Source organism: Tachypleus tridentatus, chromosome 7 (genome assembly GCF_004210375.1).
Source record: "Tachypleus tridentatus isolate NWPU-2018 chromosome 7, ASM421037v1, whole genome shotgun sequence".
In the NCBI taxonomy this organism is placed as follows: Eukaryota; Metazoa; Arthropoda; class Merostomata; order Xiphosura; family Limulidae; genus Tachypleus; species Tachypleus tridentatus.
In genome coordinates, this window is record NC_134831.1 from 160612304 (window position 1) to 160638963 (window position 26660).

The 26660-nt window shown below is 33.9% G+C and overlaps 1 protein-coding gene across 2 annotated transcripts in view; it reads left to right on the forward strand.

The window, feature by feature from the left end:
- The window catches only part of LOC143257037 (solute carrier family 4 member 11-like), a 162519-nt gene that overhangs the window by 19840 nt on the left and 116019 nt on the right, over positions 1–26660 (forward strand). The window contains exon 1 of one of the 2 annotated variants that reach the window (XM_076515131.1): positions 18925–19041. The exons of the other annotated variant lie outside the window; for it this stretch is intronic. The gene's annotated coding sequence lies outside the window, so the exon portion shown is untranslated. Of the gene's footprint in view, positions 1–18924; positions 19042–26660 lie in introns of those variants that run through there. 2 annotated transcript variants of the gene reach the window in all.

Sequence of the window (26660 nt, forward strand, 5' to 3'; positions counted from 1 at the left end):
AGTTGACAGCGCCAGGAATTATTACATGCAGGCCGGGGTTTGATCACAATATGCGGCGTGAAAACCATACAAAAAGATTGAAGTGGATTTGGTTTTTGATTTTTGATCACATTAACCGGCTGATTACATTAAGCAGTGGTAATATTAAGCGGCGGCCTCTGTAGAAACCCCAAAAAATTTGGGGCCTAAGACCCCATCGTGCCCAACTGATTACCGCGCTTTATCGATGCGTTTTATATCGATATATATACAGGTAAACATATATATACACAAAGATTGAAGAGGACTACATACAACTTCTGTGAAACTTCGAACAACTGGAAAACAAATCTAGTTTTTTGTCCTTCTACCACGTGTCCCTAAATATGTCAACGTACTTACTTCTTTCTATTTGAACTGCATCCCTTTTTTCATAAGTGTATATTAACCAAACATTAATTATATCCATCTACTTGATCTTGCCCCTCGATCTAATGTTCGTCGTGTCATTCTCTCGATGGGTAACAAATGTGCGCAGGAAATTCAGTTGCAAGTGTTACTTTATTTTGAACAACAAAAATAGCTGGTCATTTCGAGCTTTTAATAGAACTGTAGAATAGAGTAATTCTCGTTGTTTTGATGAATCTGTCATGGATCCAGGTCGTTGGATGAAATATCACGAAAATCCAGTCGCTAAACGTCAGGATTTCAACTTGTATATAGGGTTTTGAATGCTAGCACAACCTATTTGTCTAAGTTAAATACCATAAGATAGAAGAATGAGTGTCAAAATAGATAAGATAGCCAGAACTCTCGTAGCCCCTGTATGGCAGATCGATGTAGAACCTGTTAACACGTCTATGGAAATCCTCATGACCAGAACTGTTACAATGTTACGGATAACAGCTAAAACAATTCTTACAACGTGTCTGTGATTGTTTTAGATCAGAATTGTTTTAACATCTGCATGGTAGCTATTAAGGCCAGAATTTGTAAAATATGTATGAAGAAACAGTTAATATTATACCAGAAATTAGGTGGCTATTGAAATAACTTACTTTACAAAGTGAGTGCGATACCTGTTAAGATCAAAATCCGTACAACGTGACTATTAAACTTGGAGATCGGAGATTTTTATAAATTGTGTATGTCAGCTAGTAAGATTAGATTACGTACAACGTGACTATTGTACTTTAAGGTTCAAACTGTTCCATTACATGAACATGGTAGGTAGATAATTAATGAAAGGTACTATCATATGATGGCGAACGAAGCTGAGCCTGCCTTATTCAGGATAGAACTTAATTTCTTACCTATTTTTTTACAAACTAAACGCCCTCAAGCGGCACAGCGGCATGTCTGTGGATTCACACCGCTAGAAACCGAATTTCGATACCTGTTGTGAGCAGAGCAGAGATAGCCATTTGTGTAACTTTGTGTTGAATTACAAACAAACAAACTAAACACTTAACCTTTGCCCCATAAAATTAAAACCATTTTTTTGTGCGCTAAAATAAATGAATATTTAAAAGAACGTAATTCATGACACTTAGCAAAAGTATTTAATTTCATGTGTAACATCCGCCAGATTTTTACTCTGGCACGCATCTTCAATTTTTTTTCTGAGTGTTTATCAGTAATATGTTTAAAGATTGTGAGGGGGAATACAACTACCTTCTTGACGTTGCAGCGCATGGTGATCTTGTGGTTTCTACAATTTACTTAGTTATCAAGAAAATTTATTAACCATTATGTGTAGACGGTGTAGTGTGAGATATAACGTAGCCATTTTGCAGAAAATCGATTCTTCAGCATCACGTGGCGAAAAAGACGACAATAAATTTTTGTTTCCAGTTTTTACAATGAGCTTCCTCCTTGACTTGTGTCCATCTGTGAAAAATTATATTTTTAAATTGGATTTGCACATCATCAGTTCAGCCACTTCGTTGGCTTCCAAAAAACAAACCATATACCCATTCTCGAAACTTCTCACTTGGCTCGTTGCCAGCCACGAGAATGACCCTTGTGATGACTAAACGTCTGGAACGAGGGAAGAATGTTCCTGCTTCCATGAGAGCTTCATAATGATACATTTATAGTGACATAAATCTTCCTCAAATGACGTTACACTGAAAGAGATGCAGTGTTTGTCATGGCGCTGTTTTATGGGACTAATTTTCCTTTATATTCGTGCTATTTTACATCTTACTTTCTATTAACAGACACATTAGAAACACTTTCTTGAACATAATACCCGTGAACACGCTTGGTGTCCACCACATTCAATACACAAAATTCAATTGATACACAAAATAGGCAATATTTTTTTCATCATCTTTTAATATATTTTCTTTGACGAGATAAATAGCGATATCTAAAGGAGGCATTTGCTTAAAGCAAGACGAGCATAATTTTGGAAATTTTGACAAACTAAAGCAAATGTGTGCTCTATTATCAAATTGAAAAACGAATTAATTATTCAATGTTTTTAGGATTACCATTGCGATGTCATTGATGCTTATCTAATAAGATCATAACATAACGATGCTATATTAAACATGTATACTTTTAGTAGAACGTTTGACAAAAAGTGAAACATCAAAATAATTAATTCTTAAAAGGAGTCATTTAACAGTTTAGCTAACTTGTCGAAATTTGATTTCAGATCACTGACAACTTGTATTGTGTGTATTGGATTATGCACTTATCTATCTGCCTAACGGATACTTGATCTCAACTGACAGAAGTCCGTGTGTTGACATGCCTGGTGATTTCTAGTAGTTGTGGTACCGTTCTTAATTCGCTTTTATGAACTTAATCCTCTTCATTACTAACAACAAAGAAAAAACTGAAAGCTAAAACGAAGTATTTTTGAAGTGTATTAAAACTCTGGAGAGGTTTACAAAGAACCATTAACTATTCTTATGAATATTTTCTGAAGTGACCTGAAAGATCAAAGCAATCTTCTGTGAAATTTCAAAATGTTTGTTTTTTAATTTTGCGCAAAGCTACGAGTGCTATCTGCACTAGTCGTCCCTAATTTAACAGTGAAATACAAGAGAGAAAGCAGTTAGTCATCACCACCCATCACCAACTCTTGTGCTACTCTTTTTACCAACGTATTGTATTAACCGTTACACTATAATGCCCTCACGGCTGAAAAGGCGAGCACGTTTGGTGTGACGGAGATTCGAACCCACAACCTTCAGATTACGAGTCGATCGTCCCTAACCACCTAACCATATCGGGCCGCACTTTCAGATAGAAATATTTTTGTTTCTTTGACATTATATATATATCTAAAATAAAATTAAAATATATCATTTTATAATAGGAGACTTCAATGTAGAAAATTATGTTAAATGTTTTAGTATCCCTTCATTTTTAAAAGGCTATATATATTTAATTGAACTTAATTGATATAATAATAATAAGAGAAATCGGGCTTAAGGCACTAAAAGGCAGATTTTCAACTTTCAAATTGATGTTTTCCGCTTTAAATCAAAAATTAGATTTTCTTATTATTTGTTAAGTGGTTACTAAAACATTTGTCCTGGAAGACGCGTAAACGATTTTTATTTTTTTTTAGGCTACTGATTATTTATTAGGTTTGTTTATTGTTAAACGCAAAGCTGCATAATGCACATAATCTGTGCTGCACTCACCATGGGTATCGAAACCTAGTTTTTGACGTTGTCAGCATTCAGACTACTTTACTTCTCACTTCTCGGGTTGTGTATTAAGGAGACGAGTTTTGAACTGAATTCGAATATGAATTATATGGTTTGGATTTTATACGAATATTTATTAAGATGTATACCAATTAGTAATTATAACAAATAGAAATCGGTGTAATTAAAGATATATTCTCTGAACTATTATTGTGAAAGGTGAAACGTTCAAGTTATCCTCTGCCTTTGATGCCCGAGTTTTATATTAATGTTATACGTAAGCCTAACAAGGGATTGAGGCTCAGTCTGGAACTAGATATTTGATGAAGAGTATTGAAAGTGAATGTGTCAGTTTTCAGCTTAACGCTTCATTTAGGCTTCAACCTTATTCTCCTCAATTTGTGCAAAGTTTTAATTGATTTGAGAATTTTAGATATACCCTTACAGATCCCATGGCGTCATTGGATAAATAACATAAGTAATAGTAATTAATGCAAGTTTTCTCTAAGCTGCATCTGTTTTTGTTTTGTTTGTCAACTTTTGTTTTGCTTGATTATGCGGTGCTTCATCAGAGGTCACTTTTACAGAACCTAGCAAACGATAAGGTGCAAAACTTGTCAATTATACAAAAGTGGATATCAACACCTGTCTGTTGCTCACAGAAGGCCATAAGTAGCTGTATATTGAGACTTGCATCATATCCCCGAATCTACAGCATTTTTAAAGTTAGTTTCATTTATATTATTGGATACAGTGTTTGAAAACTATTTCAAATAACCTGATTATTTACATTTATCTTCATTTTGCTTTGTTAGCTTAGTATATAGATTTAGGACTAACCTAAAGTAGTAAGATACTACTGGATTTATGACCGAAATAATCGTTTAGAATCATCAGTCGGGTCCTCAGTGATGATTATATTTTTTACTTTTTGTGTGTGATTTATAGTACTTTAGTCAGTTCATTAATTACAATTATAATTAAGTTACTTTTCAGTCCTGATGTCTATAATTAGCTTATTTTTTATCAGATGTTATCGACAGTTTTTAAATTTTATGGAAGCGAATATCGCAGTCTTATTACTTTCAAGCAGTTTACTTGAATGTAAACACTTTTAAAAGACATTGTAAAACTATGAAAACTAAACACCAGACTATCTACGATGATGAATGACGTAACGACACTGTGAAACTTTCTTAATTGTTTTTATTGTGGGTTTAATTCATTGCAAGCATAATGTAACGTATTACATTATTCTCGACCACTTCCTTTTTTTTTTTACTTGAATTATTTTTCCTTATGACATAGATATTCAAAAACCCTTCGCAGCTTGATTGAGATTAGTTTTAAAGTGATTTGTGTAAAATTTAGCAAATCGGTTTTCCGAAATCGCTCACTAGAGTGAGGGTATTAATAGACCTTTCATTCTTACGAGGGAAGCCCATTATATTGAATTATAGCCTAGACGAGATTCTTGTGTCAAAAGTTAAACGTATCCCAAGGTTGAGTTGGTATATAGCGTACGAATACTCGTACATTCGGCAATATTCGTGCACGAACTTTTTATAAAAGTTTGGAGGAAATCAGTTTTAAATTAGATTAAGTTTTTGAAGAAATTTTTGTTTTGTATGAAGCTGAAAATTTAATTTTTTTCTATTTGGGGAAGGGGTGACATCCAACCTGATGTTATTGGAATCATTAAAGGTCAGTAGATTTCCACCATAGTGATATCTTAATACCAGGCCGTTCTCATAGCACAATGTGTTATGTTCGATTCTTTAATTTTGGTCAAAGTACTTAATCTTCCAGCTTAATTCTTAATCAAAACATGAATATTTTTATAACTGTATTTATATAAACTTCTCTTTGAACAAATAGTCCCCAGGATATGATGTTGCTTTGTAAAGCAAACAGAAAGAATCGAAACTAAAAGTAATACAGCATGTTCTTAATTCGGAGCTTGTTAATATAGAATATTATGAGAATATGGTTTATATAGAAACTGTTTATCTGTTTCTTCTTAAACACAAAGCTACACAATGGGTTTGTACTGTGCTTACTACGGGTACCGAAACACGGTTTTTAAGATCAAATGGATTCGTTTGCAGTTAAGCTTTCAACTACACGTCTGTAGTCTGCCCACCACGAGTGTCAAAACCTGATTGTTAGCATTATACGTTTTCCAGACCTAACGCTAAGTCGCTGGGGGTTAGGGAAATAGAAGTTTGTACAAACTGTATAAAAATGATCTATAATAATGATGATAATAAACAAAATAATGTAAAAAATAGTAGTGGGCCATTGGTTCGGACCGATCGATGCGTTTCTGTAACCGGTGGTTTTGAAATTTAGGGACAGCACCATCTATCTCGACTGTTCACTGACAAAAGGACAGCGATAGAACTCCATAACTGATAAGAGGAGAACCTTTGTTGTCTTTTTGTGGTTATGCTTATATGCTAGAGGGATTTTTAGCCAAACCAAAGTTTACAACCCAACTTACTGTCATATCTTCTCTGTCACCCTACTAACAATGTATAATCCAATTTACTGACGCATCTTCTCTGTCACAGTACCAACTATTTAACCAAACACAAATATAACACAGATGTTGAGTGTAACCTCACAATGACTGTAAAACGCATTAGCTTAAGAAATATGTCGGTTATGATTTTACAAATATGTAATCGAATAGCTTTCAGTCATTAATTGTTACCTTGCCAATATAACAGCCCAGGAGTTAATACCACATATACTTCATACATTACCAGTACTGTGTAATTCCACAGACTGCTAACACAAGTTTTAACTGCCACTTTTCCAACGTTGTTAAACCTACTGACCTACTAACAGAGTTAACGCGAATCGTGTAGATACGAAGATGAATCGGTTTAGCAAGCTTCCTTTGTTACAACCTACTACGTAAGTTACCTATTGATCTGTTTAACTACACATACATACGTGAAAATCAATCACGTCGACGGGAGAAGGAAAGTAAGAAAAGGAAAGTTGGAGGAAAGATAATGCCATGCATCTTTGGAGTTTAAAAGTTGATTTATATCTGAAAATTGATTCGTTTATTTTGACTCCATGTATATAGTACTTATTAATTTTAATGGAGTCATAATAGTAATTTGTAGCTTAAGAAAATAAACAGTATTTAAAGCCTTGTTTGTTTTTCTTTTTCTTTAAAGTATCTAGTAAGCTGAAATATCTTCGGATTTTGATTCTGTACTTTTTGATTACTACCCCCCCTTTTAAAATAACTATTTTTAATTATATTGTTTAAGTGTTTTTATGTCCATATGTACATAAATGCAAGTGCATCTAATTGGATGGTACATGTTTCTCAACAATTTGCTGCTACTATGTTTTTACGCTCAACCATTATTTGCTGAACCAGGTGGATTCCTGCCTGAAGTTTCATGTAAACATGTGTTTAACAAGCGTAAAGCATAAAGGAAACCGTTCATAACTATATCGCATGGATAATGTATTTATAGCCACGTAAATAAACTTTTAAAATAGTTCATGGACATTCACAGCGTTCCATATAGTGTATCTAACTAGGTTTTGAAGCAAAATATCCAGTGGATTTTGCTGGAGGTGCTCCCCGCCAGTACAGCGGTATGTCTTCGGATTTACAACGCTACAATCAGAGGTTCGATTCCCCTCGGTGGGCTGAGCAGATAGCCCGATGTGGCTTTGCTATAAGAAAACACATACAAACACACTTGCTGGAGGCTTGTGAAACAAACAAACGAGAAAATAATAAATATTGCTAAAATATGCACTCGTACTTTCTGTGAAGTACGAAAATCAATAGATTAAATCACCACTCACTAGGGTAGAGTAATCTATAGTAATCGTGTACTGTTAGAAACCTCTGAAGACAAAATACAACAGCGACTCGAGAAATGATGAATCCTAATGTGGAAGTTTCCAACTATTGCACTTTCAGCTGCACATATTTTCCAATTAATTTGTATTAGTAAAAGACATGATTTTTGTTTCTCAATGGCGGAAAGTGAAATACTTCGAAAAAATCTTCAGAATGTTTGAATTAATTTTGAAATTACTCTCTAATAATACTGCATTTATTATTATTGTTTGTTTCAGTAAAATATTTTTAATTTTTTTTCTGTAGTTGCTTGTAAAACTAATCAATAATAAGGCTAGAGACACTTATATGCATTGTTTACTTTAATAAAAAGAAGCGTTTCTTGTTAGTATAAAATGGAGCATTTTCAACTAGCATAATGGTGCTTAACTGGTTTGAAAAGCTTATGTTGGTAGCGAAGAAGAACTTAGAACATTTTAGAGAGTAGAAATCTTGACTTTCAAAAATCAACTAAAAATAGCCATGCAACCTTTGCAGGAGTTTTTTTAGTAGCTGTGCTTAGATTTTGGCACGGTATACGGAGCAGTTTTTGTTGTAGGCTTCAACAAACAGAAACTCCAAGTAGGGATTAGAAAAATGCCAATCATTTATTCTCTTTCAAGAATCACCATAAAAATATTTGTATGACCTGCACAGGAGTTTGTTTTTAATGGTTTTGCTCATGTTTGAATGAAATATTCAAAGCCACTTTTTTTCTGTAGGCTTGTGAAACAATAATATGAAGAACAAATGAGTTCCGTCTATCATTCAGAAGATAAACTTTCTTTCCTATTATCAATATTTTAGGAGCTTTAACCACTGAGATAAAAGGTATTGATTTTTGTTTCAAGAACAAGTCTGCATTCTAAAATGGTTTTTGCCTGTATGTTCTATTAGAATTTCTTATTCTTCTGGGCTCTTCCCATTATAAACCGTTATGGAGGTTCATAAAGACCCAGATTAGTGTATGTGTACGTTTCATTTTTTCGTACAGTGGGTAAAGTTATGCTCAAAGCAGCTATAAAAACTAAAATTTTTAAAACGTACCAAATCACAATTTTTTAGAAGTACGATCGTCCTCTTTAAACAAAATCAATGCACTTCTTCTATAATGAATCGGTTAGTTACATAATCTACTTTAATATAACTATGAATGACGAAAATAGAGCAAATCATTTAACGAGTTAATTGTTAATTATCTCATAATATGGTATTTAGAAAACTTCGTTCTTAACTCGGAATTGTTAACATGCATAAATCTCATCTCTTTAATATAACGTACACGTACAATTTTTCAGACTGTATCTAAATCGTACACATTCTAAAAACAGCAATATCTGGTTATTTCGCCTTTTAAACCGTTTTAAATAATATCTTGTGTTTTCATATTTTTATAGATATTTCTGCTACAATTTACAAATTGTCCGATTGTTGAAAGCCAAATTTATTTTAAATGACGTTAGAAATAAATTCTTGTATTTTTGTTGTGATAATGCATATCGGTGTCAGTCACTGATTCTACTTGAAACGGAGAAGAGCATAGACAGCAGCAGTATCAGAATAATTACATAAGCGAAACACTGTTGCTGTTACAGTTGATCGTAGAACCTTAGAACAAGAAAATTTGAATACACTTATAATAATTTAATAAATATATCATTTTCTTCTAAACTAAACAGCACAATCCTATTTCATACTCATCATTGTGGATTTTTGTACGTGGTGAAGGGGCATCTCGGAGAAAATTCTGTACTTTCACTTTACCTCCTCTGAGATCTAAATATTCACCCACGTGTTTGCCGTTTGTGACGACTCATTAAGGGGAGGAGAGGATCCTAGTGGTTGAGGGGTCCAATCCTAACACACGACTTTTACCTTCAATTCCTACAGACGGGTGGCCTTGGGGTGGCTCTCCCAGGGCCAACTGGTTGGTCCACTTGGAATAGGGTCAACCGAGTACCAGTGTTGGACGTCCTCAGTGGGTGTTATGTATATTGTCTGATGCTGGTGTTTGGGGGTAGTGCTCACGAAACCCTGGCGTTGCTGCAATATCCTTGTTGGGCATTGTAATGAGCCCCATCCTAGGGCTCCATGGTCGGAGGAAGGCAGTAAATACCAAAATATTTCTTTTTTAGTATGGATCCTCCAAATAAAACTAAAATAGTGAAAAACAGACCATATGTATGTAAACGACCGCGTCCTGAAGATTATGAACAGCAATCTTCAACTTCTTCAACAACTGTACCTCATTTCTTTGAGAAAAATCTTTATGGGAAATGCCTCCTTTTTTATTCAGAAGGGACTATAGGGGTTTGCTGGCTCTCCAAAGTCAGTCAAAAAAACTGTTCCAGGGACATCTTGGTGAAAACATTCGATCCAAAACAGTGAACTCCTTTTGCTTTGAAAAGCCATTGGGGATATACCTATTGAGGATGCTCCCGATTGGAAGTACTGTCTTCTACTTGCCGAACATCTTTCGAACCATCCTTCCATTCCTATTTATACGGATGGTTCGAAATTATGTGCCTCTATTGGTTCTGCCATGGTTTGGTGGTTGCACACAGAATCCTTTCCACAGTTTCTGTGTTCACTGCTGAACTGTACGCTATTTCTCTTAACCTGGATCATATAGAAACTAAACAGTACTCGAATTTTACTACTTATACCAACTCGCTTAGCTCTCTACTGGCCCTGGAGTCATTCATGCTAGTTCTCACCCTGTTCTAGCCGATATTGAAAATTGATCTGCTCATTTCTCTTTAACATCTACTTCTATTCAATTCTTCTGGATACTGGGCCACGTTGGTATTCGCGGGAAAGAGCTTGCTGACACTGCAGCTTTTTTTGCTCTGGCTCTATCACTACCATGACTGTTCCATACATGAACTATGGTTCTGTATTCAAGGCTTGACTCTACGCCAGTTGGCAGTTGAGTTGGAATGAGCAGAGTGAAAACAAGGTTTTTCAGATAGAACCCTCTGTTGGAATTTATCCGTCTTGTTTCCGTAAGGATCGTAAGGAAGAAGTTGCCTTTCTAAATTATGTATTGGTCAGTTTTCTAACTCATCGTTTTCTTTTATCTGGAACAAATGTATCGATGTGTGGCCTATATGACACTCAAGTCACAATAGTCCACATTTTACTGTCGTTACGTCTTTGAACGACGGCACCATTTTAGACATGTTTTGTCCACAAGTTGACCCCCAACGATGTACAGTGTCATTTGCTTTGTTGACACTGTCCACCTTACAAATGTTTTAAATTTAAGGGCCATTGGCATTTTTAACGCTATTTAAGTTTTTAATTCAAAAATTATACTTTTTAACGCGATTCCTTTTTTACGAATTTTAATAATTTTATTTTATCTTTAATCCTTTATCGGTTGTTTGGCGCAGATGGCCTCGTAGCTTTGCGCCATGAAACACCAACCAACCTATTTTATAAAATTTTTGATTAAATAATTTACTTTTCTTTAGTTTTTAATTTAATGGTATACTTCTGCCCTACAAAACGACTAAAGATAAGTTTAAAACATAAAATTATCGAATACTTTTTTATTTTATTTACCCTCAGCTGCTCTTTATGAGTCCAGATCAGAAATCTCAAGGATTAGTCAGTTATTTCTAATCCAAAGGTGCTCTTCAAAAAGAAAAAAAATATATAGTAACAACCTATCGTCTACAAGGCTATTTTTAACAAAATAGCAGATTTAAGTGTCACTTTTATAACATACTTGCAGTTAAAAGTGCAGAATTTGTTTAGTAGTAAACCGGTGTTCAACCCTCGGACCTTAAGTATATAGCTCTATACGTTAACCATTAAACTACATCCACCCCTTAAAGTTGTTTAAATATGCACACACGTATTACCTTTATAGATTATTTAAATAATATTTTTAACTGACGGTCAAACCCACTTAGTTGGTAAAACAGTAGCCCAACAGTTGGCGGTGGGTAGTGATGATTACCTGCTTTCCCTCTAGATTCAGGCTGCTAAATTAGGTACGGCTAGCGCAGATAACTCTCGGGTAGCTTTTCGCGAAATTGAAAACAACAAAAAACAAGCTGTACCAGCCACTCTTAAAATCTTGATCTTCATTTCCAGTTCAGTACTGATAAAGGATTACTTTCATGAGTCCCGATTTAAAAAAAGAACTTCATTTCACAAAGGCTTTGTCTGACTTCGTGTGGCCCTCCTCAGTTTAACTGGGAACTCTAGTTATAATTTGCCTACCGTTGTGATTGTGTGTTCGTTTGTCTCCCGTTTTAAATGCTGCGCACGCATACAAAAGGTCAATATTCACTTTTCAAATGCCGGGAGAACAGATATGAATAATTTCGATGGCTAATTTTATTTCACAAGCAGGATATTCTACAATAAATTTGTTAGGAATTAATTACATCTATCATTCACATTTCAAAATATCGCAGAACTTGAAGTAAGTAAAAATAATTTATTACATGTATGTTATTCTTGAGAGGTTTTTAACATGACTAAAATGCTCAATAATTATTTTTGTGGTGGACGGTATTAGTAGCTCAGATATTTGACTATTGAGTAAATCAACAGTTCAACAAAATTAACCTTTTTAAAGTCCAGGAAATAATTTAAATTGACAGCTAAACTTTTCTCCTCGCTGTGGACGAGTATTTTTGCTTGTATGTGAACATGCAGTTGTACTAAAAATATTTCACAGAAACTATCACTTGCCCCATCTCAAAATAATACTCCTAATTTTAAATGTTTGTTTTTTACCTTCGATTCATGATTATTTTATTAACTTCCAGTAGTCATAATTCGGATATTTTATTTTGTTCTATGGTAGTAACACTAATATAATATCATTGTTTTGATCTATCAGATTTATTTGCACATCAAGATAAGTTTGTGCTGAAAGCTACTTTATACTATTTGTTAAAGTTAAACAAGCATATTCGTCATTTTATAAGGTGAATTAGAGTATATATGTGATTTGTTTCTAAACCTAAAACGCCATTTGTCTGTTACAAATTTTTAAAATATGTTTTAAGGGATATCTTTTTTTTTAAAATAGCCATTAGAACGCATTTTATAACGGTCATATTACAAAACACGTAATTTTGAATCGTGGTCTATTATATTGGTTATGATATACAATACATCATTTTTAGTCATGATGTATAGTAAATGTTACAAAATGTATTATTTTTATATAATGGTTTATTATTACACTTGCGCCATGAAATTGTATAATAATAATAATAATAATAATAATAATAATTTTCAATAGCCTGAAACTGAGCTAAATAATAATTTAAACTTAGGTAAATCAGTCAATATGTATCAAATCATAATATTTGCCAATGAGATTGATAAAGTTTCTTTTTCATTACAAATATATTTTAATATACAGATAATACAATTTACAATAACGGTTATTACAAATAATAAACTATATACAAACGTTTTGCAATCTTGCACCCCATTTCGAGTCACTGTGAACCTGACGATGACCGAAGAAGGTCGAAACGTTGTTCGCTCTTCTATGTAAAATATTTTCTTAACCCAAACGAGCCGTTTTTGCGCATATATTTCTCTACAAGTGGGTTTTCTCGACTTCACTGATTAATGTAAGTACAATTCACTCAGCAGGAGCTAACTAGCTTCGAGTTTTGTTTATCACACGTCGCGTGTTTCACTGAAGTTGTATAATGTCTTGTCAAAATACTAATATACAACATGAATCTGCTGAAGTTAAATGGTTTGTAATGTTCTAAATTTATAAACATTCCTGGTTAAAAGTCTAGTTTCCCAATTAATAAGGTTTAATCATGAATATAGCTTTCAAGATTTATAGTAAATCAACTATAGCAAACCATTGACATATTGTGTCTTGTCGTGTCGAGTTGTTTACACTTATGGGCGTGAGGAGAGTATCTGGAAACTTTAGCCTGCACAATATAGACAATACACAAGTATTTAGATACACACGTACATTGTTCATTCTAACACTAGAGAATCTTCTATACATTTAGTGGATAGGCGGAAATTTTTCAATACAGATTTAACAGTAATAAGTTATGTACATTTCTAGTTATAAACAAACATCGATATTAAAATAGATATATGATAAAAAATCGGTCACTTTTGTTATATGGATACAATACTATACTGGCCAGTTAATTTGAAATGTTCAAAGTTATTACTAGGAAACAAGATTTCTAATCTTTACATTTGTTGATATTTTATAATTTTAAAACATTTTCTTACTGGATTGCTGTAGTAAATACTTTTGTATTTAAAATTAGAGATCACGGCTCTTTAAATTTATGGCAGGCTTTTATTGCACATATACTATGAAATAGTGTTTGTGTGTTTTCTTATAGCAAAGCCACGTTGAACTATCTGCTGAACCCACCGAGGGGAATCGAACCCCTGATTTTAGCGTTGTAAATCCGTAGACATACCACTGTACTAGCGGGGGGTTACTATGAAATAACGTTTAACGAGGTTCAGCTGGTGTGGTGAGATGAGTTTAACACCCGAGGTTAACAAAAATAAATTTTAAAAATATGAAAAACATTTGCGTATCTACAACAATATTATGTAAATAATAACTGAATTATTGCTTCATAATTTACATTAAATTAATATACAGGACAATGGTACTTTAGGAAATGTAAATGCAATAGAATATACAAATTGTTATATTGGGCACAGTTTACTCGTTTCGTGCACATTTAAAATCTCCATGTTTTTCAAGACTCGTTCTCAACAGATAACATTAAAAGATGAATACCAAATAATTGACGTTATATAAAAGCAAACAGAAGCCTGATATCTTTTGAAATTTGTTTTCACACTGAAATTTAGGACTTAAGTTTCTATTTAAATTATTGTTATGCATTTTAGAGTTAATTGATAAATACTTAATATACAAACTTCTCAGTCACAGGTTTTGTAGATTATTATTGTTATGGATACACATATGATTATTTTTTTATTTTATATTGATTTGTAGCTTCGATTTGGGTTTACTTAAGTATTATTTTATTACAGCTTTTCCGCTTACAGTCAGGAAGAATATTTTCAAAATAGGTACGAAATGTTTTGACAAAATGAAAGTTTTATTCTGTACATCAGATAAAAATTAATATATTTTAATATAATTAATAACAAAGTTAAATCTAATTTTTAGCTCGTGTTACTTTTTAAAGCTATTAGAAAGTTTATTACCATTGCAAATCTAGTTTCAAAGAATCTAATTTAAGGTTTTACAACTATGTAGGCCTATGTCTAAACCTAACATTAAACAAGCTATCCTAACACCAAGAACTATATGAACCTAAGCCTAATAAGAACAATTACAACTGAAGTTAATCAAGAAAACTATTTCCCTTGCAAATATGTTTGTTCTTCATAGGACATAACTAACTGCAATTCTTGTTCTACCTATAGTACTTTCTTACATCCCTATATCGTGCTTTCCTTACATAATTAACTGTTAAAAGTACCTTCGGTTGTCTACACAAATAAGTTTTTATTACTATAGAAAAAAATAGATAATTGTTTTTTCCCTAATATTCTAAAGTGTAAATTAAGAAGTTTTAATTTCCCATCTGCTCAAAATAAAATTACAAAGCATATCAGTGAAAACGGAAAAAACTGCTGTCAAATTTAAACAAAAATATTTTCAAATATATCAAATTTCAAGTATAACTTTGACTAAGAAATATTATGAAGTAGTAAGTCGACTCGTTAATAATAGTGACTTTAATCACATAGTAATTGATAGGCATTCTAAGAAATTTGAAAATAAGAACAAAAACATAAATTCATCTCTAATGAAATAGGCCTACTACTCTTTCCTACATTGTAAAAAAAAAAACAAAGTTAATTTTCGTCTTTCCAATTATTATTTATCTACTGATAAGAAGCAATCTTTAGGAAAAGGTTTCAATTTGGGTACTACACTCAACTTTCCCTCTTGAATATTATGGTTAGAAGAACTTGTCAGAAAAATAGCTATTCTAGAACGCTTCAATTCATGAAATAAACTCCTTAAAAATACAACAAAAACAATGTTGTAAATTATTCTAACATTATTCATGAAAGCAAAAATAAACGATCTTTCATTAAATAACCTACATACTCTTCCCCTAAATCTAAAATTACCCAAAATTTCTATTACTGAGATTCGAGAAAATGTCCAGTTTTTGTTCTTCATGTTGACGAAGTTCGTATCTTTTTGAAAAACCTACAGTGTTGAAATCAAACCTTTTTCAAGAAAAACGTAACACTATTTAAAAAAAAAAAAAATACTTTTACTGAAAATTACAATGTTCTTGTCGTGAATCAAACAGTATATCAACAGAATATGCATTCTCTTGAAAATTTCTCATTTACAAAAAAAAAAAAAAAAAAACTCCTTCTACAGAAAGCAAATTAAAATACTTTCTTATAACATTATAAAAAAAAAATCCCAATTTGCTTTTGGTCTGCACTAACTTCTTCATACTTCAAATTCTCTAATCCAACAAAAACTCTCAATCCAAGTTTCATCTAACGTTCCATTGATCTGACATACAATTTTTTACAACCACAATGTTTGAAAATTCCTCGCTTGGATACTCTACTTTGTGAACAACTCTGAAATTATTGTGAACAAATTTCGAAAATTCAGTCATTTCCTTCAATTAGTTTGTTTTTGAATTTCGCACAAAGCTACTCGAGGGCTATCTATGCTAGCCGTCCCTAATTTAGCAGTGTAAGACTAGAGGAAAGGCAGCTAGTCATCCCCACCCACCGCCAACTCTTGGACTACTCTTTTACCAACGAATAGTGGGATTGACCGTCACATTATAACGCCACCATGGCTGAAAGGGCGAGCATGTTTGGCGCGACGGGGATGCGAACCCACGACCGTCAGATCACGAGTCGTACGCCTTAACACGCTTGGCCATGCCGGGCCCCTTCAATTAGTCCCATTTCATGTAAAAATAGCTAATCCCTCAAGTAGTTGTTTTTGAACCAATAAATACTACTCTGGAATTTTACCAAAACGACGACAATTTTTTCCCCCTAAATATAAGCGATTTGTTAGTCTTTGAAGCTAAATCTTTAAAATTTATATTTGAAAGTATGAATTATTTTTAAGCTGAAGGCCTAAGTTTAGAAAATTCGTTAACTACAGTAACGACTAAGATATTCATGATAAGAATCGAATATAATACCATCTCAAATTCACTTTGCAAACCAAGTTTTGGTTTTGATATTTTCATATCTTTCGATAACTCCAACATCGTTTATAATTTTTCTGTAATCCTACCTAGAAACACTAAAACATAAAATTCGTGACCGAAAAAGTTAATAAATTCTTTCCTAAACATTATCGTATCAATGACAAACAATGACTTGCAAACCTTCATCGTTCACAAGACCACTCAAATATGGACATTATACTCTTAAGAATTTCATCCATGGCCAATGTCAAAAGTTGAGTAGCTTTAAAAACTGCTGCTGATACAAATAAAATCGTAAGTTCCAACCTCAGTTTTAGATTTTACTTGTGTGTCAGGAGAGAGGAAATCCCTTCATGGTCTTAGAAAATGAGACACAAACTCAAAGAACACTAATAATCTACAATTAAAACCTTTTTATTATTGCGTTTCACACTTCACTTCAAACTGTTTTGATATTGTTGTAGTAGATACGCACGTGATTTTCATATTTTAACTTCATTTCTGTTGTTTAATCTTTGGCATCATCTGGTGCAATGCAGGTTACCTTTGTGAAACATTTTGACAAAATGTTTTTTTTTTTAATTTCGCACAAAGCTACTCGAGGGCTATCTGCGCTAGCTGTCCCTAATTTAGCAGTGCAAGACTAAAGGAAAGGCAGCTAGTCATCACCACCCACCGCCAACTCTTGGGCTACTCTTTTACCAACGAATAGTGGGATTGACCACACATTATGACGTCCCCACGGCTGAAAAGGCGAGCATGTTTGGTGCGACGGGGATGCGAACCCGTGACTCTCAGATTACGAGTCGCACGCCTTAACCCACCTGGCCATGCCAAGCCGTTTTTGACAAAATAAATGTTTCTCTGTAGATCCAATAAAAACATGTCGGAATTTTCCCAAAATTATTTTGGAATTTAAAATGTGACAATTATGTTACTGACATCGAAAAAAGGAAATTATTCGATGCATCTAAGTAGTTCAAGTTATTATTTAAATATATTTGTTTCGTTAGTTGGCAAACGCAAACGAAAATAATGGATTGTCTATGCTGTGGTTACCCCATGAATCGAACCTAGAATGTATCGCTATAAGCGCCTGGGCTTACCGATGGGCCATTGGATAGGGTAAAGACATGTTTCACCAAATGTTATAGCTTAGGAACTATCTGACACGATGAATAAAATACATCCACTTTGAGGAGCGTGACAAATGAACATGCGTATTAAGCACAATGTATAAGCTTTCCTTAAAAGGAAAAAAGAAAATTGAAACATTTGACATTAGATAAATATTTCATTATCCTAGTGTGTGGTCGTCCATTTCAATGAAAATAGTATTTTCCATTACTAAAATGCTATTCCATTATGTGGCTTCCATATGCGCTACATTCCTGAACTTTCTACTAGATTGACAGGACATGACACAAGCTCTTATTATAATGGTTCATAGTGTGACACGATAAGACACGTTTCAAAGTATCCATCTCTATTTTCGAGGCAAACTGCCGTTGATGTTGACTGGAGTTCGTTTCTTTCGCTCCGTGTCCAAAGTTTTTCTAATGTAGTTTATCAGATTTCTGTGAATCTGAGAAATATTACGAGCAGGACTTTACTGGGGGTAGTGAGACCTTACGTCCGCATGAGGCTTCAACTAAAAGAATGACGCCGATTGATTGATTGCAAAGCAAACTAATAGGGCAAGTTGGAGGTCGCTTAATTTGCATGTCGCACAGGGCACCATGAAACACCGATACGGCACTGATTAAGTGATAACCCTTTTTTGTGGGTATTTAATCGCAGCTCTAACTAGATAACAGATGTTTTGTCTTGCATATTCTAGTAACTTTTCAAAATCGCGGTGCGATGAGAAAAAAAATATCAGTGGTGTAAGTTTTTCCAAAGATAGATTAAAATAATTCCTTAGATCACACTTAATTCGCTTTATCTGAGTAAATTACTGTAACATATTTTGAAGTGAATTCTGGGAATAAAATGGCTTGAATAACTTGTATAACATCTGCCACTTTAACCATATTCACTCCTTGTGAACAGCACAAATGGTGTTACACTACAACACGTGTAAGGTTGTAGCAGCCGACAAGAGAAAGTTGAGAGTGTCTTATGGTTTCAGCTTGTTAACCGCTTTTGTGACTGTTTCAGTTAAATTGTGTAGTATTTGACAAGGGGTAACAGAGGGTAATCACGTCGGAGTTCCATGGTTCGAGCCTGTTGTTGTAATTTATTCAAGTTAAGGAGAAAAAGTTAAAGCGATTTCTACAGACATTTTTAAGTAAGTAGATGTTTGCCAAAGTATTAATCTTCTGTCTATTTTCCATTTTTAAGGTCGATTATCTAAGATTACCAGAAATTGAAAGGTACTTGTAATAATTGTCTCGACTGACAAAACGTTGGTTATTTTAAGAATCTTGCGTTAAAAGGTGTTAGCAGTTTATGTATATTCTAACTAGGGCAAGAAGTTCGGAAATCGCTTTTCTAGCTATATTGTGCGAGCTCTAATGCTATTTTCTGCACTCTAGGTAAAGAAAATACCAAACATTTTATTACCGCTATTAGGTCAAAAAAGCAAAATCAATTTCATCCCTTTCCCATTCTGACAGTTATAGTATTTTAGACGTTTAATGGAAATATTCATATGGATCTGCAATCTTTATAAGCTCTTATCAATCAGAATTAACATCCTGTCGATATGTTAGGTCGAAATTCTGAAGCATAATAGTTTTCTTCAACTGGAAGTTTTTTTATTTTTTGCTCTTTGAAGATTCTTCATTTTTTCTTCGTAACTGAAGTCAAACATTCAACAGGCAAAGGTGGGTATAAACTTATAATATGGTAGGGATCAAGGTTCGAGTCGTGGGTTTTTAATAAATCTCTAAGGATCCTCCAGTAGAGGTTTTTATAAAAATATTCTCGCATCATTCTAATGTCTAAAAATGCTTTAAACTGCTTTTAACACAATATAAATAAATAAATAAAAAATAATTTAAATTTGCAAGAATTACATTTGGTGGAGTCAAAATAATGGTTTGTAGTTTGAGTAAATAATGTCTACACCATCTTTTTTCTTGTTTCCTTACTTTGACCCGTTTGCAGGTTTTTAAATTCAAAATTTTTGTGTTTATCTTGTTCCTGGATTTGTTAATGCTCAACTATGGACTAAGATTACTTTATACATTGTAATGATAATAGACATGGTTATCAGCCAGCTGATATGGCTCATGATGATTTACTGTAGCTGTTGACAAATTGGTCGCATGGGTTCGAGATGTAAAAATGTTACGCTAATGTTGAAAATTGTCACAGAGATCTAGTTAAGAATATAGTGAATATTTATAGTTTCTATGTAACTAAGTAATCTATATATATAATGCATAACAATAGGTAAAACATATCTAGACTAAGACAACCTCGCTAAGCATCTATAAAATGTTAGCTATAGAAAATCAGCTTTTCAAAATAGCCCGCCAGTGGCAAAGCGGCAGGTCTGAGGACTTGCATTGGTAGAAACCGGATTTCGGTATCCGTTGTGTGCGAGCACAGATAACCCATTGTGTAGTTTTGTGCTTAACTACAAGATTTTCAGATCAAATGTGTACAGTTAAAGCATGGCTTTAAATAAATATTCATGTCTTTTAAAGTAATTATTCTACGAACGTATGTAATAAAATCTAATATTATGTGTATTGATTATTTTCTCTCTCATTTCATACCTAATATAGGGGGTGGCTTCTTAAAGGTACCAATTGTATCTACATGTCAGTCATCTAACATTCGTCTATTATTGGCCGGTAATCTCTGTTTCACCCTATACTTAAGCTTTTTAAAGGAGCAACACACATTTCTAAGAAAGATAACTTCGAGGGTTAAAGACATCAATTACACTTGAATTATGTTTTTTAGGTTATCTAAAATATAGAAATGAAAATCAACTTTCAATACCACTATGACCTTCGCAGTACTTTATTTACTATCCTACAAAATGTTTGGGAGAAATATATCAAGTGTTTGTTGAAGACTTGCATGAGAATAATAATAATAAAAACTGGTAGTTTTGAACGAATTTTATTTTATTATAAATCTAACGTCCTGCCTTTTCATGTGCATTATTATATGCGTACAGCCTTAGCAGTCAACAGTGAGATTTGTTGAACAACACAAACTTTACTGTTTAAGGTGTTTTTTTCTCCCGAACGTTCTATTAGGGTTTCGTGCGATTTCTTGCGATCCTTATTATGAACCATTACCGTGCTTCATAACTGAATTCAGTTTTAGGGACGTTACTTTTATTATCACAAATTAATTGAACCAAACTTTTTTATTTGTGTTTTGTCCAGAATGGTTAACAAATTAAGCACGATATGAAAATTATCAAAACTGATCATCTGGAAGTGGAGAATATTGGGTCTTCTCGAATCCCTCAGTGGAAATTGCTTTAATTGCTTAGCTATAGATTTGAACAAAATATGATAAATGGAACTAAGTAAAGATATGTCATCGTACAGTTAATCATGATAAAATGTTTCATTTTTGTTTTAAAATTAGTGTTAACATACCACTCGGATTCCGACAAAATACTAAAATTGTCCCATATTATTTATGTTCAACGATGTTTCAAGGAAGCATTTATATGACTCAAGTACGTATATTGTTGGTGGTTTATTACCTGTTATAAAGAGGAGGAAGGAAACTGTTTTGTTAAATGTAGACAATAAAGATGGCTCTCACAAAATTGAATCCATCCATCTTCAGATCTACTAAAAGAACACATAAACGATTTTAAAATATTTCGTAAAACCCTTCACCGAGAACCTATATTCAAATACTAATGCATGATTTTATTAGAGTAGAACTCTGGCCCTCTACCGTTGGTGACTGGTGGTAAGTCTGGGGCTTATACTGCTTAATAGATTGATCACTGTGTAGCTTTATATTTAACAACGAACAGTCTTTTACTTTAAAATATGATGAGATAATACTACATCTACACTTTGCATGGTTCCTAGTCTACATGCGACTCCATGAAAAACTTTTTTCGTAGAATTTCAAAGTTTTGGCTGACTCGGTGTTATGTGTTAATGCCCACTGAAATGCAGTTCCAAATGTTTGTATCTAATTTTTTAAACAAAAGAACAACTTTTTGTTTGTTTAATTTTGCGCTTATATACGCGTTATCCGTCCCTAAACTTTAAAGCAATAGCCTAGAGGGAAGGTGTTTAGTCAACTTTTCCCATGTTCATCTCGTAGGTTACTTTAATACAAAATTGGTATTTGATCCTCATGCTTACAATGCCCGAATAGCCCTAAGGTGTGGAGATGGAAAACATCGGATCCACAGTTAACCCCTGGAACGCACTCAGCTCAAAATTAATACTAAACGATTCACTCATCCAGTGCGACATTAATTAAATAACATGATTCTGACGTACAGTTTTTTTATCATTAGCAAACAATCCATTTTAGATTATTTTTGTATAAATAACTTGGTCTGGTTCTAGTTATTTGAACCAGTAACAAAACCATCAATTGTAGATTATTTTGCATAAATAACCTGGTTACACGAGCAATATTTAAATAAATTTAGTAAGAGCTGAAAAGATTTTTTGCCAAATTTTCAAAAAATAAAAATCTTTGTTATATCTGTCTCTTAAATCAAGTAAGCCCCCATTGCTTAATGAGGGTTACGTTTTCACTGGAGATTTCATTCTCTAGCGTTACACTTGAAAATCGCATGTTATTGCACCGAGAGAGGCACAGATTACATAAAACTTTTCAAAAGGAAGAGGAAGCGGAGAAACTGAGTTTGTGACTGTTTTTCGTAAGTTTTCTTTTCAGATTTCGTTTCTGGTAGTATTTGAGTAATTTTTAATAAAATTACTAATCGTAGCAGAATTACAAAACATTCCGTTTTCTGTTTAAGTCGACATCTTAAGTCTTAAAACAAACTCATGCTAGCAGCATTCCTCATGATTAACCAGAGGAAAAATGTTTTTAGACCATTTTGTCTGCGTCTCTGGAAGCAGCCACCAGACATTATAAAACATTAATTCGAATGTTTCCTAGTATATGCTCTCCTTTAAAGCAGCCTTACTCCTTAACACACGCTAAAGTTCACTACTAGCCCCTGTAATTACAGACGAAACTTTTCAAATAGCCCTTGTAATCGGAACATGATAAACCATTAAGTCATTTCCAATGTGAGTAATCTGTGAAGACGATGCTAGTAGGAGAAATAAATTAGTCTGGCATTGATGCACACGTCTTGGAATACCACTATAAATGTATTCATCCACTTTTCTTTGTTAAAATATCTTCTCCACTTCTGGTGGTGTCAATTGTTCGGTTTCAGTCTTAGTTGACTATATGCATCTTTACCTGAAGCATAAACTGGAGTTAGAGAAGCAAAAGTTGTTCACAAACCTAAGTTTTATTAATCTCAATCGACCGAGAAAGAAAACATAAAAGAAAAACTAATTTTACGAAATAGAAAGTAATAACTGCGTACATGAAGAGTGTTTCAAATTTTAGAATTTTAGTACAAAGCCACTCCAGGGCAAGAGCCATAACAGCATAGTCGTCCCTGATTTTGAACTGACAGACTAGAGAAAAGACAACTGTTTAACAACACCCACTACCATCGCTTGAGCTATTTGTATGTGACCAAAAATTTGGATTTGACTGTTACTCTTTGAGTAATCCATTGTTCAAAATTTCGGAACGCGATTTTGTTGTAAAGGGATTTGAGACACGGATTTTAGGGCTTACTGCATGGATACGTCATCACTGGACCAGTTCGACCCACTAAAAAGAAAGAGAGTAAAGGGAATGGATAAAAAAAGTCAAAATCCAAGAAACTCGCACGTAAAAATTGCTGATTGATGAGATAGGAGGAGAGAAGATACATTTTTGGATATTATTTTGTCTTCGTTTCCTATTTAACAATCATAAATGCTATCTTCAGAACTACGTTGATTTAGGCTTAATTAACTAATTAATCAGCAATTGAAAACTTGACATGATTAATTACGGCGGTAGCGTAAGCTTTCGTTATGAAAAGGCACATCTGTTTAATAACCGAGAATTCTAAGGATTCTTAAAAATCACTTCTATCAAAAAGTTTCATTTATGAATGGACGTTGAATTGATACTTAGAGAGAAATGGTTATTGTTTTTTGTTTTTTTTTTTTTTCAATTCTTTTTAATATCATCATAGAAAGTCCAATTAAAATTTATCATTCTAGGGAAGGAGCAGCATCTTTGGTGAATATCTTTAACGATTTCAAGTTCCCTGATGTGACATAATTAAATTATAGTTCTAACTGAAGAAATATTTTCTCGAGTTATTTTTAAAAGAAAGCTTTGGTAAGACACGCATATTTTAATGTATTGTCTTATTATCAGAATGTGATTTAAATGCATATTTTGCCCGCAAGTTCAATATAACACTGAATGGTCCCATCTTCATAACTCCGGGGAAAGAACATCTGTATCAATTGTTTTTATGTGTGTGTTTTGTTGTTTGCAGCAAATTTGAGTTATCTAAAATATGCCCACAGCTGGGATCGAATGCCGAATCTCACTGAACCATTGTGGGACCTGTACTGACGCAATGAATTTTAGAAATTCTAGAATCGCGGATAAAAAGTTTGCATCAGACGCTTATATTTATAGAACATCCCCTCACAGTGGCTCAGCTGCATGTCTAAAGGCTTATAACTATAAATATTGGGCTTCGTTACCAAGGGTGTGTAAAGCAGAGACAGCTCGTTGTGTTGTTTTGTGCTTAAAAACAAACCAATACACGTATAGAATTGCTTAGTAGCCTATGTAATGCACACTGTTTAGTTAGCTTCTAAAGTTTTTTGTTTTACATTTCTTGGATACCCTATCCGCCTAGAGTTACAAATATACTTGAATTACAGTTAAAAATAGCCGATAAAAGCAGACCACTTTCAGAAGGTAGTCTCGAAAGATAGGTGCCATTGTTGTTCATTATTTTATTGTGTTAAACATAATAACATGAATAATATATTAAGTGAATCCTCTATTGATAACCATGTATATTGTACATACAATACGCTGTTTCCAAGCGTATAGAGTTTGTGCTTCCTTGATTACGATGTGTCCCTGTACTTTTTTAATATATGCATTGTATCATGAGAGCTTTTTACAGAAATTTGGTGTGGATATGGTAACAATATAGAATGTTGCCTAATAACGTCCACTTAGCAGTATTTACACATGATCAGCAGGTTTTATCATAGTTGTAGCAGCAGAGACCGTACATCTGCCATGATAAACGGAATTTCTTATGATGTATAAAGTACGTGTGTGTGTGTGACCAACGTCACACAGCTAGCATTAAGATAAGACGTGGAACTAATAGTTTGATTTCGGAGTACTGTAATGCTTCATAAAACTGACTTCATAACTTAGTAGTTAAACTTAATTAGCTTATGTGAAAGAAAACTTGCAAATGAAATAGAACTGATGGACTTACAAACAAGATATTTTATTTTTAAATCTCGATATGAAAGATATACTCTTCAAAAAAAGAAACGCAAAAGAGATATTTTTGTTATTTTAAAGAGAAATATATGTAATAACGTTACAAGCTCAAAGTGTGTGATGTTACACGTGTTAAGGCACTGATTGTCAGACCAAAATGACAATAAAAGTTGTGCACTTTGAAAACGGAGGAAAACATCGGATTTTTCGCCAAAACGCATGCGTATCCAATAAATTTGTTTGAGAGATCTGCATGTTCGGCAAGTGCAACATGTGCAAAATCCCTATAAAAGTGATGGGTTCTCGGTTTCCATAGCTCAGCGTTAAGCCACCGACACACAATACAGTTACGCCAAGACTGACTGAAGCACAACGCAATCACGCCATTGGTCGCTTGGAAGCAGGCGAATCTCGATCAGATGTTGCCAGAGCTGTGAATGTCCACCAAAGCACCATCACAAGGCTATGGAATCGTCACCAACAACATGGATCAACTTGTGACCGTCCACGATCTGGCAGACCTCGTGTGACCACGTCCGCACAAGATCGCTACATCCGGTTACGTCATCTATGGGATAGGACCACCACTGCGACGTTTACTGCCTCAACCATACCAGGGTTGCGTAGGATTTCCGATCAGACCGTACGCAACCGTCGACGAGATTCTTAGGCCCCATGTGCAACCCATCATGGTGAACGTCAACGACGTTTTTCAACATGACAGCGCCCATCCTCCCACAGCCCGCATCACCATTTTTTTTTTGAGACACCACAACATCAACGTTCTTCCCTGGCCCTCCAGATCACCAGATTTAAACCCCATCGAACATCTTTGGGACGAGTTGGACCGACGTCTGCGACGGCGACAACCTCAACCGCAAACTCTACCTCAGCTTGCAGCAGCTTTGCAGGCTGAGTGGACAGCCATTCCGCAGGATGTGATTCGTCATCTCATCGCTTCCATGGGCAGCAGATGCCAAGCAGTTATTGATGCTCACGAGGAGCATACTCGTTATTGACGTTGAGTGACGTTAAACTTCAACTAGTGAGCGTGGAATTCACCTTTGCAGACTTTGGATGTTCAGCAGTGAATGTGCAAAGTTTCGCACATGTCATACAGAACTATCCGGAATAAAATTGTTAACAATATGTCTCAAATTTTGCCTTTTGCGTTTCTTTTTTTGAAGAGTATATTTTAGATTAAATAATAGGATTTTCAAAATGAGTACCCGAATAACCTGTCTTCCTGAAATTTCTGTCTATTCTTTTGGCTGACTAAACGAACACGTACACTTAAGAAATACACGTAGAGGTATTTTTTTATTTTGAAACAAATTCAAAACTTGTTCTTCCTCAAATACCTAGCCTAAGGGAATGGTTAACATT